This window comes from Taudactylus pleione, unplaced genomic scaffold (assembly GCF_031769625.1).
Source record: "Taudactylus pleione unplaced genomic scaffold, aTauple2 ptg000086l, whole genome shotgun sequence".
Lineage (NCBI taxonomy): Eukaryota > Metazoa > Chordata > Amphibia > Anura > Myobatrachidae > Taudactylus > Taudactylus pleione.
In genome coordinates this window covers 28,601,707-28,623,533 of record NW_028284488.1, presented here as the reverse complement: position 1 = coordinate 28,623,533, position 21,827 = coordinate 28,601,707, and positions in this window count along the sequence as shown.

Here is a 21,827-nt window from a genome sequence, read left to right as displayed (position 1 = left end):
GACCCTCACACATGTTGAAATGCTGGGTATACATAAATACACACCGTCACCCTATCTTCACACACAATATGAACACAGAGGCAAAAGAAATATGATGCCTCCGGTGTGTTCCTATTGTGTTGAAGTGTGGAAAATGTAAAAATAGAGTAAAATGAAAGAATGAAATTATGATAGTGGCCAGTATGAATACTGAGATAAATACAGAACTGCATTACAACCCTGAGCTAGGAAATACAATCGTTTGATGTATTATATTTAGACATGCATAGAATGTATTATTGAAATGTTATTTTTAAAACACCTCAGATAATGTAAAGTCTAAATTCCCCTTCAAGACTGCTTTTATAAGACTGGTGCATCCCCACACCTTTCACATGATCTTCCAAGATCCGCAGCGTGCGTATAATAGTAGTTTTATGTCCCCACTCAGAGACACATTATTGATGGATTAAGAACCACCTTGTCCCATCCAATGATAACACTAAATAATATATAAATGTAAGCCTAAATTAAATTCTAATAGCAGATTGTGATAGCATGTTGTTTGCTATCAAAGGGTGGACTGTCGAAGCTGAATAATTGGCTGAGACAAGATCAGTTTAAAATTGAAGCGTGCACGACGCCATCTTGCAAATGGCAGCTAGACTCCATTTTAGAAACAAGAATCTGCAAGACGCCATTTTGTGACCAGCGTCATTTCAAGTTACAACTCAGGAGCTAAGAACAGATGGCAATGTTTTTGTTAATCTACCAAGGGCAACTGGAGGAACAAGCTTTCTGAGTAAGAGTAAATAGAATAGACAATGGGTATTTTTACATACAAATTGGGAATCCCTGGATGCAGATAAAGTATAGTTGTGGCAATTGTAATATAATCCAGGCATTGATCTACACAATTGGATTTGTCTGAATCCTAGACAGGATGGCCCCAACTTCACAGCTTGATTCACAGTTCACACAAGAGTCTGGGAGAACAAAAGAGGTTTTTTCCTTTGAACACAGGACAGGTGGCCTGCTGACAGAGGGCATGGAACTACAATGCTCAGAAATCCAAACTGCTGAATGTTCACTTTGTGTATGAGAAATTATGCACTCAAATCTCACCCATTAATAACTAACATCCTTATATCAAACCCCGAATACCCACACATTACATATTCACACATAAGGTTCAATAAGCTCTAAAGTGTATGATTTAAGTTGGTTCAGTTAGTTTAAATGCTGAAAAATAAAGATATTTGATAACTAAGGTATTATACATGCTAAACAAGTCATGTTTGGAGTTGTACTGATGCGTATCTTTTTTACAGTATTCCGGTGTTATCGGTGGGGAGATCGCATCATACATTCCCGAGTTATGGATCGCAGAGCCTACAAGCAACAAAATGTATATTTTAGAAGCAACTGTTAGGATGCTGGGAGAGTCTGTTTGAACCATCCTGTTAAATGTGCTGTAACAGATGCTTCACCCTGGGAACCAATGATTTCAGCAACGGACTTCCCTATTGTCCTGTTTATTCTGGGTGGTATAAATATGAGTGCACGAATGCTGGTTCTGGGTCTTCGTGCTGAATGCTGAATGACAAGGGCTGTCTTGCTGATGCCTATCTCTGGGTCCGGAAGCGCCTATGTATGTATACTGTACTTGGGGTCTGTATAATTTCCTTTTGCACCTAAATTGTGTCTCTCTCTCTCTGTGTGTGCCTCTCTCTCTCTCTGTGCCTCTCTCTCTCTCTGTGCCTCTCTCTCTGTGTCTTTCTCTCTCTGTGCCTCTCTCTCTCTCTGTGCCTCTCTCTCTGTGTCTTTCTCTCTCTGTGTCTCTCTCTCTCTGTGTCTCTCTCTCTCTCTGTGTCTCTCTCTTTGTCTCTCTCTCTCTGTGTTTCTCTCTCTCTGTGTCTCTCTCTCTCTCTGTGTCTCTCTCTCTCTCTCTGTCTCTCTCACTCTCTCTGTCTCTCTCTCTGTGTCTCTCTTTCTCTCTGTGTGTCTCTCTCTGTGTCTCTGTGTCTCTCTGTCTGTGTCTCTCTCTCTCTGTGTCTCTCTGTCTCTCTCTCCCTCTCTCTGTGTCTCTCATTGTATAATCATTGATATGTATATCAACTGTACCTTGTGACTTTATGATTTATTTGCGCTTATTGTACACAGATCATAGTGTGTAACTGACTGTACTTTTACTTGAATAATACTTTGTGCTTCCCAACCACATGTTCTGAGTCTGGAGTCTCTATTTATGGTATGACTGCGTACGCAAATTAACGTCATCCTTAGAGGTTTATAGGTAGGATTTTAGAAGGTACAGGCAGGGGTATATAGAGGTTCATCTCAATATCATCACTGTGCCGAAGAGATGGAGGAGTAAAGCCACTTCCTGCTGTCTGACAGATACTCATACTGGCTCTCTCTCTCTCCTCTTCCTCGGGGCTGTCAGACACCGGTGGGAGGAGCTGATGGGTCTGCAGTGGCCACAACCTGATGCCCCCCACACCCAGGTCACTCAGGATGCTGGATGTGTACCAGATGCTGCTGTGCGCAGGCTGCAATGCTCTGTCTCTGTGTACTGGAGCAATGCTCTGCTTTTGTGCTCTGTCTGTGTACGGGAGGGATGATCTGTGCAGGATGCTCATTATGGTGATGATGATTGGTGCTCTGTGATACATGGTGTACTGTACATATAAATACAGTGTGAGGGATGCTGGCGGTATAGGATGCTTTATACGACTGGGAGGGATGCCCTGTGACTAGCAGGGATGTGCTGTGAATTGGAAGGGATACCCTGTGACTACAAGGAATGCCCTGTGACTAGGAGCAGCGCTCTGTGACTAGCAGGGATGCTCTGTGAATTCAAAGAAGCACCGGCACCCCCATTTACATACACTCCCAAATAAATATATATATATTATACCCCTGGCAACGAGTGTAAAACCCCTGGCAATGAGCATGGAGCCCCTGGCAACGGGTATGGAACACCTGACAACAAGCATGAAACCCCTGGCAACAAGCATGAAACCCCTGGCAACAAGCATGAAACCCAGAGACCCTGTGCATCTAGCATGAAACCCCTTGTAATGGGAACAAAACCCCTGATAACGAGCATGAGACCCCTGACAAGCAGGTAATTTAAAAGTAATTAGAAGCCTTACTGTGGGGCATAAAATGGTGTCAGGGGGCAAATATGTAAGTGGCACTTTGGTAATCGGCATTACAGTGTGTGGCATAATGTTTAAGGGGCATTACTATAAGGAGGAAAATTACAGCAAACTGTCTAGGGGGGGTGGGAGCACATTTTTTACTTTTGCACTGGGAGCCAAATTGCGTATAAATAGCCCTGTAATTATTTTACCAAAATGCTATGGGTGGGGGGGGCGACAGAAACATTTTTGGCAGGGGGGAGGAAATCTTATAGTTACCCCACTGCCTCTATTGTACTAGATTGACTCTTAAGTATACAATCTTTTGACAGATCTTAAGAGTATGTATGCATCAATGATCATGCTTTATCGGAAGAAAAGTGATTGTATCTGAAGATCTGGTTTCATGGACGTCCTAATATTCATCAGATGCAATGGTACAATGCTGGACAAACCTGAAATCGTGTCCACGCTAACAACCGTTTTGTCCTATGTTTCTACCAGTGCTTCTCAAGCTGTGTTCTCAGATATCTGTATTGTGTATAGTGAGTCACAATCTTTTCACAATATGGTTTAGAGAGATGAGAATCGCGAATGACAAGTTAGATTGTAAAGGTGTCTTCTCATGAATCTGCATGTTAACTTTTGATCATAAGTGTAATTCTAAGAAGAATTGTATCTGAAGTATGATTGTATAAGTCTGTACAAGGCTTAAGGACCATTAGATGACCAGTTTAACATTTTAAACCCCATGCTTAGAATAATAATAATCAAATCCACCAAAACCTCTTCTTGGTGAAGAGAGTTTTTCACAACCTTTGAAAAGCTATTAATTAACAAAGAACTTACTGTATCACGGGTCCTCTGTAGTAAGAAAACACCATAATAGGCCATTAAGCAAGACTAGGATTACTATTTAGCACCTGCTCTTTACCATACACAAATAGAGCTAGTTTAATTGGCCCACACTCAGCGACCATGTATGGCTGGCACACTATATCAAACTGCAATACTTTTTCCCTATCCCTTCAGTTTCAATAGGAAGGGGGTCAGGATTGAGTGTAAATGGTGAGACTAATACTGAGTTTGATAGATCTATGGGAATGGGTGCAAACAGCGAGTGTTTGCATACAGCACATGTGCAGATGCAAATTTACGTATTTATGTGTAACTCCATCCAGTTTTGAGTCATACGGAACTCAGTCTGATCTGTCTGAAAGTGAAATTGGACATTTTGGGACAGCAACTGGGTGGCAACAATGTGAGTGCACAGAACCACCCTACTTTGTGAGATTGTCATAGGAGAGTCATAAGAGTGTCGTGGGCATGTATCTAGGCACTGTGCTTATGGGAAAGGGAAGCCAGTTTCTGTTGGATCTTTTGCACCTACAGTAGCATGGGGCTGGTGCAAGTGCTGAAATTAATGATGACGGTTGCAGCAGTTGGCATAAAATCAGTGGGCGGCATGACTTTCCGCCTGCAGATGCACAAACCATACCCCCCCATCCGGCATTAGCCCTACCGATTCTCATATTAGCATAAGAAGTAAATCAAGCTTCCATGGCTGCCCACAACTTCAGCCACTTTGCGTGTGACTTAGAATCTGCTAAAATTTCTTGAATCTGCTCCAGTATGATCAATCTATGCTTGTACAGTACTTTCCAAATATTAAATGATATGTAAAACTAAAAATCCTGGTACATGTTGAGTCTCCCATAGCCAAATATTCCGAAATACGGAATATTCCGAAATACGGAATATTTTCAGCATGACTGAGATAGTGAAACCTTTGATTTTTGATGGTTCAATGTACACAAACTTTGTTTAAGGCACAAAATTATTAAAAATAAAGTATAAAATTACCTATAGGCTGTTTGTATAAGGTGTATATGACATAAATGAATTTCATGTATCTACACAAACTTTGCTTGAGCCACAAAATAATTGAAAATGTATAAAATGACCTGCTGGCTGTGCGTATAAGGTGTATATGAATCATAAATGCATTCTGTGTTTAGATTGGGGCCCTATTCATAAGACATTTCAATATGGTATGCAATTATTCCAAAATACGGAATATTCCGATATCCAAAATACCCCTGGTCCCAAGCATTTTGGATATGGGAGACACAACCTGTATATCATTTATAAACTGGGTGAGCATGTTTAAACTCAAACTCTAATATCAGATCTTGTAGTATAAAATATTAGTTTAAAAGTGCTTAACATTATGATAATGTAAATAACATTAAATCTTCATATAACACTATTCTGGCATACAGTATGTTAAGATGTTTGAAGACTGTTGTGCCTGCTTTTGGCCTAACATCACTTGCAGTAAATGTTTATTAAGAAAAAAACTGTCAAGAGAGTAATATGAGTAGTGTGTGATTAATGCATTTGTCTTCCAAAGTTATACTGCCTGCATACAAAGAGAGATCTGTATAAAAACACAAATGCAAGTTTGTCTTTAAAAGGTGGACATAATTATGGGCATATTTATTAATTATTGAGTCCTAGTCCCGATAATTAACATTATGTATCGCTACTAAACCTCCCATCGACCCGCATGTGAATCAGTGACAATAAAACATACTCAGTTGAAATAAAGACACAGAGACTTGTATTTGGCAGAATTTGTTAGCTATTTTATTTAAATAACAGATAATGAAATTAGTTATTAAAATTAATTAAATTAATTTAAATATGGTGGCAAAGAAACAACAGCTAACAACAGCCCAAGCCTAGCACTATAAACACTCTAACCACAATACATACACTCAAGCCTTCTACCTTGACTACCCACCCGATCAGGTGATGATGCTGCCCCCGGCAGGGTCGTCCAGCAGACATAAACAGTCAACGAAGGTGAGCAAAACAAAGAGTAAGCCAATATTCACCGTGCTGATAGATACTGTAACCTGCTGTTCTTTCCTGTCAAAAGCACGGTTCTGCTAAAAGAAACCTTGCACTGCCACCATAAAACTAACGTACAAAAACCACAACCTCAAACAGATCCTCAAGAAAAAGAACCAAACCTTCCTTAGCTAAATGTACCGCGTCAGACCAAAAAAGGTAAGTATACCAGAACTTATTCCTAGGATGCCTGACCACCACCCCGCCATTTCTCAAAACAAATTTTGAAACAGCCAGGATCACCTTTTTCCTGGCTTTATCAATGGCTCTGCCATCAACCACACCACGCCAAACCAATCTACGGACCATGAAAGACCAGAATATTTTGCAAGATGGCCATGCCAGCATAATCTGACCCAAATCATCCACAACCGCATGCCTTAACTCCAGAGATGTCCTCTTGCCCACATCATTCCCGCCTAGATGTATCACCAAGACTCTCAGTAAGCCATACCGCCGAACGTGCTGCAAGAGTTTAGGCTTAAGGTTCTCCCACAACAAACCTCTAACCATACCTCTAACCCCTAGCCATCTAACTCCACCAGATCTCAGAAAAAATGGCACCTCCTGCGCAGTCATGAACTTAGCCACCCAAAAAACAAATGAATGGCCAACTATCCAGACAGAACAGTCATCAACAGCCACTCCTATAAATGAGGGAAAAAACAAAGAAAAGATTAAAGTTTATTGTAAAACCTTAGCATATTCGAGAATGTATATCTAAAGGGGAAAATATTATTGAGGATCTGCCAAAAAGAAAAAATTTGATTTGAATCTTTAATTATCAACAAGCTTCTGTGCCAATCTGAAGTGACATAAAGACACAAGACGATAAGTTAAAACCAATAAAAGGTGGGGGGGGGGGGTTGGAAGGAGTTTTGGGATAACACAAATGAACTTGACCGGAGAGAAAACATGAAAACCTGCTGAGGGACATATAATTATAATCATTAACCAAATAGCCGAATAAAGTCCATCAGATCAGGCAAAAAAAATTGTCAAAACTCTCCAGAATCCCACTGAAATCAATGGCGAGTAGATAATCCCTGAGTAGGAAAGACGGGGGAAAAATAAACAAGACCAGCAATGACACTTCAGCACAGCACAACAGACCAGATGTAGTGTGCATGTCCAACATAAAATTTAAATGATTTGGCCAAATGTAACGCTTATAACTGGCTGATTTTCACCAGCCCAGAGCCTGAATCTCTGACTGGGCAAATCCCGCAGAGGCGGCGGAAGTGGCGGCACCGATTCAGAATGAATGCGTACCAAACTCCCCTGGGGAGAGGCCCACACTGCAAAGACAACACCGCAGCATCCAGCTAAACTGAAATTTTGTCAGTGGGAGCCCATTGCAATTCATCAGCCATGAACCCTCAGATGAAGGTCTAATCGATGCATAACGAGTGGCCAAGCCTACCAGACAAATTCGACAATCCACCGAGGGGACAAATGTTATCCAGTGACCCCTGCCTAGCTGGTCAGTCTTAGAGCGATGCAATCTGCACAGCAAGGAGATCTCACCCACCTTCACATCCGAACAAAGCATAGTTGAATCCCTCTACTTGGAGGGAGCAACCAATTCTGAAACCTGGAAAACACTATGAAAAGCCATGGAAAAAGCTAACTCAAACAAAAGCGTCTCGAAACCGGAAATGGCAATGTCTGCAACAGCTCCCAGGATAGACGGTAACAAGGAAACGTCTATGGGACTTCTTTTATCAGGGGGCACCAGCGCAGCACGCGCCCAACCTTTCAAGGGCTTTGTGATGACAAAACTCCTCCGAAATTTTCCTGGAGTTTTCTTGGGCACCACCCCCACGGGGGAAAGAATTAGATTCCCCACTGGAGGATGCGCAAAGGGGCCCGCCATACGTTCCAACTGATCCTCTTTCTCGATCTTTGACTGAAGGACTTCCGGAAAAGTTCGAGCAGATTGTAAATTTCTAGGGGAACCAACTCAAACATCGCCTATAATGGGTAAACAAAAACCCAACTTGAACCCAAAAAACAAAAATTCAGCGTCTTTTCTATTAGGGTACAACCCTAGCCACTTGGAAATAGCATCCAAACAGATAGGGGTTGGGGCTCTATTTAGCGCCTGTGCTACTTCCGGCTTTGGGAATAGCTCCTCCCCCTGACCTGGATCCCTGTTGGGCAGACAACTGGAAGCAATTAGAGGCGGGGTGTGATCCGTTACAAAGCAAGCAAAGGTGTCGAAAACGACACCGCTGACCCTAGGGACAGGTGGCATTATTAAAGGCGAAACATTTACCTTTAAAAGGCGTCTGTGCATAAAGATGTCCGAGGCCTGTCAGCCGGCACCCTGGGGAGAGAGCAGAACCTGGGCGCCACACACCAGACCCCACCCTATTAATATCCCTGCCTACCCGAGACTCCTCCGCTCCACCTTTAGGTGGTTGTGTGATGTCAAGCCACACTTCCACATCCTTACACCCAAAATCTAAGCATTTGGATCTGTCCTGCTTGCACCTAAACTCTTCATCATAGGCCCTCCAGGCGTTGCCCCTCAATTTACGCTGCATCGCGTGAATCAGGTGGATATATGTATAACATTCAGGTGCTCCCCTGGGCGGTTTTCCAAGTAACATGTTGCAAATACGCAAGACCCAGCAAGCCAGTTATCATACCCCCACACTGCCTTTTCCTTTAGCTGCTTTAAAATCTTTTTTTGGCTTGCTCAGTTAATATAAACATATCCACATAATCGCCCTTCTTGATTTTCTTCTTGCAACAAGCGTGCAAACCCCGCAATACAGTTGTATTGTTGCAATGCACCACACCTGGCTGACCCTGACACTTCCTGGACTTACGCAAACTATTCCCCTTACGCCGCCACTTGGCCCGCTTATCGTGCCTAGCCGCCTCTCGCCATGCATATCTAGCACCCTCTTCCACGCCTTTGTCGCACTGCTGGCAGAAGAAGCCAAGGAGGAAGAGGACAATGACAAGTCTGAGACAGAGGAGGAATAGGAGGCAGAATCAGAAACATCGTCATCAAAAACTTCTGAGGTCTCACCTGACGACCCAGCCTGATCACCCCTGGAAGCAGCCGATGATGAAGCCTCCTCGACTCTGTCATCCTGCTCCATAGCCTCACCATAAACAGCATCTGAAAAAGACAGTAAAGCTGGCCCCAAAGCCGAAACCCCAGACCCAGCCAACACGGCAGGAGAAGACACAGAAGTACGCGCCACAGACATCTCTGGTCCAGCCGCCAACTGAGCTGCAGTGGAGCCCATAGCCCTGAACTGCGAGAACTGATTTACAGCAGGCCCCAGAGTAGCAGAAACTGAACGCTGCCCTTGATTGACCCCTGCACTAGCTGCATAGTTAGGACCCAATGACGCTACCATGGGAGCAAATGCAGATGCCATAGATGACATCATGGCAGCAAACACTGCAGGGTCAAAAGCATGACTCGGAACCCCACTACTGGACTGGATATCCGCAGAGCCGGAAACTGCCACAGCAGGAATGCTCTTCTGTATGCTGAGTGCTGACCAGCAGCAGTGGATTCGGACTGTACAACAGGACTTGACAGGCTGCTGCTATCAGAGTTGTGCACAGCCTGCCAATCATCCTCCATGTTGTCTCCCAGCCCCTCCCCTCTTATACCTGCTCCCACTGCCCTGAAATGGCCACCAGCCTCCCTGCCTAGCCTAGCCCTTACACTACTGACAGGGCCAGGCATCTCTCCTCCCTCATTGCTTGAACTGATCCCCACTGCCTCTCTGGGCACTGGCGCTGCTGTTATCCCCCCCCTCTAATCGAGCACACGCGCCCCCGTGGAATCTGCACCCACGGGGGGCGAGCATTCGCCGACCTCCTCACGGCGGCTTTGCCTGCCCACGGGCTCTCTACATGCTGATTGTGGTGGCTCAGAGCTGCCATGCCTGACCCTCACTCATGGCTGCACAGCGCAGCCACGCCTGACCTCTGCCGCTGTTGCTGGGCTGGGGACTCCCCACTGGCCACCTCCGGACCGTCATGAGAGGCAGGAGCCTCCACCAGAGCACCAGTGCTAGCATCCGGTACCCGGTAATGGGCGGGGATCTGCGCTGCGAGCCTGGGGCGGGGCATGGTCGCAGATGGGCTATAGGCTTTGGTGGGGGTCGTTGTGTGAGGGGTGAGAGCAAAGAGACAGAAAAGAGAAGTAAAAGGGGTAGGATGCAGGAAAGAAGAGAAAAAGAAGAAATAAATGAACAGAAGTAGCACTACACTGTAATGGATAGACAGCCTGTACACCGATACAAAGCTAAGGTAAGAGCACTTACCCACTCTCAAGACAGAAACAAAAGAGGCTGAGTCCACCTCCAACAACTCTAATATCCCTGCTAAAAACTGCAAACCTAAAAACCCATAGGCCCTTATTATCACATGATCCCCCCCCACACAGGTCCACCCCCAGCCTAGGAGGTTTAACCCACTCCACTCCTATACAGTCATTTTGTTTATCTTATTGCAGCAATAAGAAATTAAAGATCACTCAGATATATTAAAAAAAAACACATGCAAGGATAGTGGCTCCTATATATGCTGCGGTACCCTGATGATACATAGACACCACCATCGTCGCACCATGAAAACTTGAATCAGCCCTGTGGCAGGTGCAGTTTCTCTGTCCATGTATGGCGGTTGAGTGCCTGTGTACGCAAACGCTTTCACTAACACGTAACACTTCCATAACACACCCATACGACAGCCCATCTCTGGGTGTTCACTGGCATGCGCAGCAACACCCTATACGTTTTCAATACACTTCTCCCTGCATGCACCTGAAATGATAACTGAGACACTGCATGGACACAATCGGAATACATGTGTGATGCACAGTAGCAAAAATTACCCCCTCTACATCTGACATCAGCAGGGCATCCACCTCTGAATCAGGCCCAATGCCTTTTAAAAGGAGACAGTGGAGACATACATTTTCAAAACAGGTCAAGGCCCTATCTGTGAGAGATTTATGCAGGTAATCAACATAATGATGCACCTGGAGGTGTGCAAATGGGCTGAGAGATTGGATGTCAAATATAGTTTTCAAGGTACCCAGAGAAGCACCTTGACCAGAATCAAAAACATTGAATACCACCCTAACACCTTTCTCTATCCACTAGTGAAAGTCGGTTTAACAGTGGCCCAGACAGAACTCTGGGGTCTTCAAGTGGGGAGTAACAGGGGAGAGATAGATAGTAGTCTGAGAATGGGTTTTACAGTAGTCTCATATGGAGCAGCAAAAAAGCAATGACCGGATGGGACCAAACTGAGGAGGATTCAATGGTAGCAGATACTTGACTGAAGACAGGAAGGTAATATTGCAGGAACTGGCCTCCAGAGCAGTCCATTGCGGAGCCTGTGAGTTCACAAACCAGGCCACCATCTGATTCAAGTGGGCAGCCATATGCAGTAAAAAAGACAGACATTTGGACCAGGCCACCATCTGATTCAAGTGGGCAGCCATATGCAGTAAAAAAGACAGACATTTGGAAACCCCCTCCCACCATTAGAAGTGGCCAGATGGAGGTTGAGGAAGCTGGTTCATGGTGGCTTAGAGTAAGTCTCCACACAAATTGTATAAACCATCCATGCATTTGAGTGAGGGTAGATATAGGGACTTTAACAGGAAGGGTTTAAAAAATGGTAGAGCAATTGGGCAGAAGTGTCATCTTAAGAAACACAAACTTCCATAACCAAGAGTTAACTAATTTCTACCACCTAAGTAGATCTAGCTTCATGGATTTAAGTAGGGTGTGAAGGCGTAGTTTGCAGAATAAAGAGTCATAATTGTCAGTAATAAAAATCTCTAGGTACGTAATCTTGGAGGTACACCAGGAGAAATTTTAATTGCGGTACAGGAGGATCAGAAGGCTTTCTCGGCATCAAGGGAAAGAACTAGGGATTGAGCACACTTAAAGGATTAAACTAATTACCCATCTAGTATTATTGCATCTTGTCATCCTGGAATCAAGCCAACTTGACTAATATGAATGAAATGGGACAGAACAGATGACTAGCAAAGATTTTGGCATATACAGTCAGGTCCATAAATATTGGGACATTGACAGAATTTTCAGATTTTGGCCTCTATTCACCACCACAATGGCTTTCAAATGAAACAAACAAGATGTGCTTTAACTGCAGACTTTCAGATTTAATTTGAGGGTAATTACATCCAAATTGGGTGAACGGTGTAGGAATTACAACAGTTTCAATATGTGCCTCCCACTTTTTAAGGGGCCAAAAGTAATGGGACTATCAATTCAAAAGCTATTTCATGGACAGGTGTGGGCTATTCCCTCGTTATTTCATTATCAATTAAGCAGGTAAAAGGTCTGGAGTTGATTCTAGGTGTGACATTTGCATTTGGAATCAGTTGCTGTCAACTCTCAATATGAGATCCAAAGAGCTGTCACTATCAGTGAAGCAAGCCATCCTTAGGCTGAAAATTTAAAACAAACCCATCAGAGAGATAGCAAAAACATTAGGTGTGGCCAAATCAACTGTTTGGAACATTCTTAAAAAGAAAGAATGCACCGGAGAGCTCAGCAACACCAAAAGACCTGGAAGACCACGGAAAACAACTGTGGTGGATAACAAAAGAATTATTTGCCTGGTGAAGAAAAACACCTTCACAACAGTTGGCCAAATCAAGAACACTCTCCAGGAGGTAGATGTATATGTGTCAAAGTCAACAATCAAGTGAATATAGAGGGTTCAGCACAAGATGCAAACCATTGGTGAGCCACAAAAACAGGAAGACCAGATTAGAGTTTGCCAAACAACATCTAAAAAAGCCATTACAGTTCTGGAACAACATCCTATTGACAGATGAGACAAATATCAACTTGTACCAGAGTGATGGGAAGAGAAGAGAAGGAAAGGAGCTGCTCATGATCCAAAACATACCACCTCATCAGTGAAGCATGGTGGTGGTAGTGTCATAGCGTGGGCATGTATGGCTGCCAATGGAACTGGTTCCCTTGTATTTATTGATGATGCGACTGCTGACAAAAGCAGCAGAATTAATTCTGAAGTGTTTCAGGCAATATTATATGCTCATATTCAGTCAAATGCTTCAGAACTCATTGGACAGCGCTTCACAGTGCAGATGGACAATGACCCGAAGCATACTGCAAAAGCAACCAAAGAGTTTTTAAGGCTAAAAAGTGGAATGTTATGCAATGGCCAAGTCAATCCCCTGACCTGAATACGATTGAGCATACATTTCACTTGATGAAGACAAAACTGAAGGCAAAATGCCCCAAGAACAAGCAGGAACTGAAGACATTTGCAGTAGAGGCCTGGCAGAGCATCACCAGGGATGAAACCCAGCGTCTGGTGATGTCTATGCGTTCCAGACTTCAGGCTGTAATTGCCTGCAGAGGATTTGCAACAAAGTATTAAAAAGTGAAATTAGATTTAGGATTGTTTAGTTTGTCCCATTACTTTTGGCCCCTTAAAAAGTGGGAGGCACATATAGAAACCGTTGTAATTCCTACACCGTTTACCTGATTTGGATGTAATTACCCTAAAATTAAATCTGAAAGTCTGCAGTTAAATCACATCTTGTTTGTTTCATTTCAAAGCCATTGTGGTGGTGAATAGAGGCCAAAATATGAAAATTCTGTCAATGTCCCAATATTTATGGACCTGACTGTACCTTGATGACAGCATTCAGCAGCAAAATAGACCCATAATGAACGCAATCAAAGATATCCTTACCCTCTTTTGGGTTAATTATGATTCGGGCCTCAAGAGCCTTCCAAGAAGGAACCACCTGAAAGTAGGCTATTGAACACCACAGCAAGATGGGGGAAAAGAGAAACAGAAAATGCTTTGTAGTAAGTAGCCTTCAGGCTCTTAATCGGATCTGAAACCTCCTGCATCTCAATCTTAGCACTCAGAGACTGAAAAGCACAAGAGGAAAGGTTAGGGAGGTGTCATTAAATCAGAAAGGATTGTACAAGCTTAATAAAGGGAGGAGGCTAGCCAATGATTGTGCAACATTATATAATTTAGAGTAGAATTTATGGAATTCTCCTTTTATTTTTGAAGGGGTCATAGATGAGTGCTCCGAATTGGGGTTTCATTTTAAGAACATTGCCCAGTGAGAATTCAGTTCTCCAACTGGATGCCAACAACTTGTCTGCCTTATTGCCTTTTTCATAAATGGTTTGATTCAACCACTTAAGGGACCATTCAGCTTTTGCAGTGAGCAGAAGTCCTAATTCACTTCTCTCATAACAACTATTTTGCAGTAGTCCTCCTCAGATCCAGAAGCTTTATGTAGATCAGAAGCCATAAATAGTTTTTATGAGCAAGCTTTCTTTGGCAGCAGACAAAATGCCTTATGCCTTATGGCAACTCACAGTATATCTGGGCCTACATTAGTGGAAACTTAGTGATAGAGGTCCAAATCTATTTACGAGCAAAGTTGGAGGCGTCAGGTGAGATGGGGGGCACGGGTTTGGGGTTCTCTATGATAGCTGTGACTGAACCATGATCTGAACACAAGCAATTGGTAATAGTAATGTCAAAGATCTGTTGTGCTGGATCTATACTAAGAAATATTATGTCCAAATGAGTATACAATGTGTGGGTGGGGTTAACTATATTTAAACATGTTCAGAAATGTGGGGAAAGGTGGAGCATATAGAGAAAATGAGGGCATTCAGATCTGTGAAAAAAAACTGTCAAAACAGATTAACTTAATGTATATGTAGGTATATGTTGACACAACAAATGACCAAGTGAAAACAACACATATAAGTCTTTTATCTCAGCACTTGGCCTGGAATAACTGTGATCAATTCTTGGAGGGTCAGTAACAATGGTATGCCAAAGCATAAGCAGGCAGTATGGAGCAGCTGAGAACCTACAAGGAGAGAGAACAATAGAGCACACAAAAACAGCATATAAACAAACAACATATATGATTTGGAGGTTAGCAGCTTGAGAGGCTATCCATTTCTGGGAGTCCAAGAAAAGCTGGTGCTCGGAATAGGAAACCAGTTCGTAAGCAAATAGTCCCGTCCCCAGTCCCATCTGGTGAGATGGTGGCACAAGCAGATTGGAGAGGACATGGACAGTCCACGACAGACCAATCAAATTTGCCAATATGAATACCTTTATTTGTCATTAACAAGCACAAAATGATGTAAATGGAAAATAATGTAAAACATACCACATACTAGAATAAGCAACAGTTGCATCTCAGTAAAGTTCAGGTGAGGACATTTCTACAATTTTGCATTTTACACAGATAGGAACCCTACATTCAAAACTATCTCTTCTGAAACTGAACCCCCCCAACTTAACAGTGTGGGGCATGTCTGATAAAAAAGTGTACCAATTACTTACAAGTTAAACTGTTTAAACCTAAATAAAATAACTAAGAAATTAGAAACTGGTAACAATAGTGCTTAAAGCAAAACTAAACTTTGCCAAGTTCAATTAGTCGGGGTGGAAGAAGTCATGGAAGATACCACTGCCATGTCCTCTTTGTAGGTCTTTGGGGCAGAAGATATTCAGTGGTGTCAGAAAAAGCAGGGGGTGATGAAGTACTGGGATCAGATAGGTTAAATTTTTGGAGGAGTTGCAGGGCCTCATCTGGGTGTTTTAGCCATCTTGCCATCCACATGTACTTAGAGTGTGAAGAGGAATCAGTATTTGACTTGATTTTAACAAAGAATCTGTATCACATTCTTCATCTCTCTTCATTTAAGAAGTGTTGAAGCAGTCACATCCTGGAAGATAAGAAGCTTAGGACCTGATTCAGACCCGCTCACTAGTATGCGTTTGCTCGTAGGTGGCCAATTGTCGCTTTCTGTGCATGCGTACGCATCACAGTGCATGTGAGCGAACCAGTGCTAGAGATTGGGAAGTGTTCAGTCGCTGCGCAGAGACTGCCCAGCAGAGTGAGTGACAGGAGAAGCCATTTGTGGGTGGTGACAGGGGCTGACCACTATAAATGGGGGAGTGGAGGTGCAAACACAGGCGTGCCTGAGCGTCTCAATGCTGTTTCAGAGGCGTGCATAATTAAGAGGCAGCATCATTGTACATGTCACCTGGCTGATTTTTGCACTCAAGTGATCGCAGTGCTTGAGGTAGGGTATAGTCAACCTCAAGCGCTGCGTTCGCTTCTGATGGTACCCAATGTACTGATGGTTGCATACACTTCCTGGAGATGATGTGCACAAGTGGGTATCTTAAGAAAGGCTGGTGGGCATCTACATACACAGAGCGATTGCACGCCATGACATAGTGGGCATGCCTATGCTTTGCCGTGTGATCGCCTGCCGTGCCGTCACTTAGCCGAATTTGCATATGCTGGGTGCGAGCGTACGCATCTAGCGAGCGGCTCTGAATCAGGTCGTTAGTTCCATCGATGTCAGGTTGTGATTCAGCCTCTTTAAGAATCCATTCTTTTGCATCAAAATAATGTAAATGGAGGATGACATGTCATGGTGTATAAGGATCCGGAGAATGGGACCGGAGAACTCAATCATCCCTATCATCAGGAACATCATGAGGGGTCCCTTGATCTTTTCAGGATTGTTACGAATGAACAGGTTGTTCCTTCTGCCACGATTCTCCATATCTTCTTGCTTTTTAAAAAAGGCCATGGAAGAAATTTTGGTCTGCATTAAGCACATTTCCTTGTCAGGGGTGTGCTGAAATTGAATAATTTCATCCTGTTTATTCTCCAACTAATAAACCCAGGTGCCAATCTCAGCTACTTCTGGCATGAGATTAGAAATTGCTTTAGCTACCTCATCTTTAATGGTCTGATTAATATATCTCACTTCATAGAGGATAGCAGAAATATCAGCTTTGGTAGCTGGAGATGTATCAACATCAGAGTCACTGCTAGATGCAGCCAATGGAGGAGGTTTACGAGTTAAGGCAGGAGTAGATTGTTTAAGAAAATTCACAAGGGTCTGGGAACTTGATTTTTTTTTTTTAGATGTTTTAGAGAGAAGAGGAATGCGTGACAATCAGCAATGTTCCAGCAGAAATTAGCCCCCACACAGGACCAGGAAATCGAGTTACATCATATGAAAGGATATATAGCACTAGTCTCTGAAAGGCAGCAAAAGACCATAGAGCAGCAAGGAAGATACATGTGGGACTACTCCGGCATACAGTAGACACAATATCTCTCTTTTTACAGACCCTCTCGAATGGCGTTCAGTGAGTGTTGTAGGACTGCCAAGCATAATATACTATTAAGGACACTCAATGTATCCCAATGCAAAGGAAGTACCAATATGGGGGGGGTAAAGCCTCAAAGACAGTGCATGACAACAGAGATAAGCAGTAAACTGTGTAAGGGACACCCGTAGTAATAGATTTTGTTATTAATACCTTGGGAGGGGCAGTGAGCTCAGAGGAATAATTATTAATGTCCTGGGCAAATATCTAGAGGGCACCTTATAGAAGAGAGGGGTCATGCAGGTTGCACAAACCTGGGAGCAGCTAGGTAACACTGGGGAGTAGTGTGTAAGAGACTCAACTGGCTTGACAAAGGGACAAAAGCAGAATCAGGGAAAGGTCAAAGATGGACAGCTACAGAGAATTTCTGGCTGGCAGAGAGCAAAGCTACGAGTCACAGGAAAGAGTGGTCAGTCAAAGGACCCATTATGTTAGGCTTCATGCCTAGAGCTGCAGGGGGATCAGCCAGTAGGCAGCTGGAAGTGGCAGGCAGACCTCTGTAGGACTTACAGAGAAATTGGTGTCTTCACCATGAGTCACTCAGCAGAAGGCCAGGAAACAAAAGCATCAGAGGCATGGAGCATCTATCAGGTGGTGGGAAGAGAGCCCCAATATGCGGATAATTAGGTGGCCGGGAATGAGAGCGACAGGCAGACCAGGAGCTGATGCACCATTTGCGGGAGTTTGGCGCAGATGACCATAGAGCGCAGAGGAGAGAGGCTCTGGAATACCAACACAGGTGGAGAAAGGTTGACATAAAGGGAGCCCCTCAGATGAATGGATCCAAACCCATGGGAGAGAGCTTTTGGAAAGCACCTGGATTAAATAACCGTAACCAGTGGCACCAAAAGGTATGTCTGATCGGTTAGTAAACAGCAGGGGCTGGAAAAGGTATAGGAAGGGTCACTGTAGCAGCAGAAAAATTGCCTGAGTACATGGAGCTCATCCAAGGTACATCCGTCTAGAATGGCTGCTGCTTGCACTATTTAATTTACATTTATCAAGTATTGGGGTGGCTGTCAAGGCTTTTTTTGTTTTCAGGTCAATCAGTGATCTGACAGACATGATACCCTTTGTTTGTCACAGATTAAACTGATAGAAGGGTTGTCCATTTTTAAAGTCTGGATGATGTACAAGGGGCAAATAATGTGAGTGATGGCTATTAACATAAATTTTTATTCTGGACAGCATGCCAAATTGCCCAATTTGTTGTTAGTAATTCATTTTTGTGAAGCTCATCTGGTATTTCTTGTCTTAAGGTGCAAAAAGGGGGACAGAGCTAATTTACGTAGGAAACATTGTTTAGCATCCAGATTAACACAAGTATCCTTTTAAAGGATCCAGTATCTGACATATACAACAATCCCAAAATATTTCTATAAACTATTGGGGAAATTGTTACGTCCTGCAGAAGGACATTGCTGGAGTTTAATTAGTCTTTTTGTAGGTTGATTTTCATCTTTGACTGTAAGGGAAATGTATAGCATTTTTAATAGTTAAAGTAGTTTGGGGGAAAGGATTATTTTGCCAAATGTCTAAGTAGAATGTGTTGCCAACCATTAATTTCCTTTATTAGATCCTGTATCCTTTTACTCAGGTTGAAAGTGTAGAGGCCATAAATATTTTTGGTAGCTAGTTAGCATCCATGCTGAATGTTCGGCTAGCTATATTTCAGCTGTTGAGGTGTGGCTCACCCTGTACTTGAGCTTTTTATCACCAATTTCTGGTGCTTCTTAAACTCCCACAAATCTTGATCCACCACTTTTAGAACATATTTTTCTGAGTAATCACCATTGGTTTGTGCCATAGAAAGCAGACAAAATTGAAGGAGTTAAAGAACACAGGAGCACACTTTGAGTACTAAGAACAATGATAGTCAAAATAATCTTGATAAACTCTACAATTAAAATGGAGTATAAGTGAAGTTCTTAGCGCAAGTTTGGTCAAATTTGTTTGCCCTTCCACCACGTCAAGGTGAACCCCAAAAGATGGGTCACTAACACATGTCAATTTATTCAGGACTTACCTATCATAGTGCCCATTCTAATTTTCAGCCAGCAAATGTAGGAATCTGTGCTAATGATTAAAAGCACCTAAGGGCAGATGGGTGGGGTGCAAATACCAAGCAGAAGGAGTTGTCTATCCTTCATATAATTTAGCAAATCAACTCTGTGAATTTTGTTATCTATTCCGCAAAGGTATTTTGCATGATTTTGTTTATAAGATTATATCTAGTCCGGTATTTATGTTACTTGTTATCCTAATACTAATGATTTACCCTCAATCTTGCCAGAACAATACCAAGTCATCCCAATTATATGGATATTCCAAACATTTATTGTTAAAATATTTTTCAAACTCGTTAGATTCACTCAGGTAGAGCAGGAATTTGCAATGTCCGGTGAGGAGTGCAAAATTGTAGATAAATGGGAGCATTGTCAGATATTATTATGCTTTACATCTGGAGGGCAGTGATTCTAGAAAATGGATGATCTGAAATTAATTGGTAGTGGTAGTGTATTCCAAAGAGCGTGTCATGTATCCGTGAGTGAAAGGAATATGTTTTGTCTGTTGGATTCTGGTAATTTTCGTCAGAAGGCAAATATCCTACTACTATCTTTTAAATTGTGGTAGGAAAGTAGGGCAGCCATAACAACAAGTGGCCATATACAAACTCAATAAAGATAGTTCTCTGGTTGGAATTTAACCAAATGCCCCAGTTCTGTCACACAGTTCTAACAACTGTGTCACCACTTGCAGCGTCTGACAAAACTATCTATAAATAAAAACACTTAATTTTAGAATTACTAACAATCATTAATGTTATGATTTTTTTTAATCCTGTATTTGAGTGAGAACTGTATAACTGGGATTGTTTTATAACTTATTTATGCAAAGTATTCGTCTCCTCCCTTAGTTTTACACATCATCTGTGCATCTGGTCTACAAAGTGTTTATAATGTTCAGACAGAGTAATAAAGTTAATCAACATACACATTTTTTCTTGATGATTTTTACTTTCAAGTGGCAGCTTCAATCAAAAGGTATAAAGTACATTTTACTGGCCAACAAAAACAGCCTTATCACTGCTTTTAAGAATTACGCCTTTTCTTTCAGTCTCCGGCTTGTTAAAAGGCTGCAGTGTGTATCCCATGGGCCCATGGCTGGAAATCGGATCAGAGGATAATGGATTTAGTTGGAGTTAAATTTCACATCAAATTCTTGGAAACAATGTGCTGACATATATGAAGATGACTGCTCAAAACCATGGCATATATTTTAAATGTAGTTGAAAATAAATGTATTTAATGTGAACATGGCAATATGACATTAACAATAGAAGTGCAATTAATAGTTACAAATTGTGTGGTCTAAAGTTTTATTTGCTATATAAAAATAGCAGAATGAACAAGAAAAAAAAATATTTTATTAGTTTCTGCACCATTTTGCCAGATCATAATTACATTACAAAAATACAAATAATAAATATAAAAACAAATAAATAATTTATATTTAACCATTCACTACTGATGGGTTGCTCACTCTTGTGCCCATTTATCTATTCTTGCACTTGTCACATAAAATCAGTGTCACTAGTTTTTTCTATGCATTAACCACTGAAAATATAGCTTGTTTTTAGTTTGAAAAGACTTTGCATTTTCAGATATTACCATTAATCTTTTTGTTTCTTCTAAAATGTCAAATAATATGTAACTAAAATGACAGAAAAATAGTTTTTTTTCTGGAAATTGCAAAATAGTGTATTCTTTGCAGAGGTTTGCAGAATAAAATGTGCACTTGAAATGATAGTCCATATTCTCTTTTTCTTTGCTATTTTCGTCCTCTTAAACTAAATATATTTCCAATGTGTAAGAAAAATATGGTAGCCCAACAAGGCATACAATGTTTTGGTCAGAGTACCTACCACACTCTGACCAATCAGTGCGCTCCTGTTCTTTGACTGTCTGTTATGGACATGTCACTTGCAACAGGCTTCCATATGAAGCAGTTGTCTAGGAGGGATTTTTGTTTTTCCAAATAACAGGATGCCTAAATGGAATGGAGAAGACCTTTCCCAAGGGATTATTAAGTAATAAAATGGTGAACGAGGGATCTGTGGGAGTGTTTTTTTTAATAAAATATTTTCACATTCAGTGTGTGTATTGTATTTATTTTTATATATTTTTACAGGACCCTGGGTCATGTTGGTGCTAATGGTTCTCCAAGTTCCAAAGTGCCTGGCAGCCCTTAAAATTGGGCATGAGAGGGCTAGCTGGGATATGTAGAGCACCAATAAAGAACAATATAAAATATTTTATTAAACTAATACCCCACACCCACCGCTACATTGGTGTGGAGAATTGGCACTAGGGCTGCGTATACTTAGGAGGGAAGCCGCATTAATTGTTACAGGCCCAACCTTCTTAGGGAACCCAGCTTTGATGTTGGGTGGAGGCCCACCCTGCAGGTCTCCCCCTTTTATGATGCTATCAGCCCTGGCTGATCAAAGCCTAGAGTTGGTTTGTTGGAAATTGGGGGATCCTA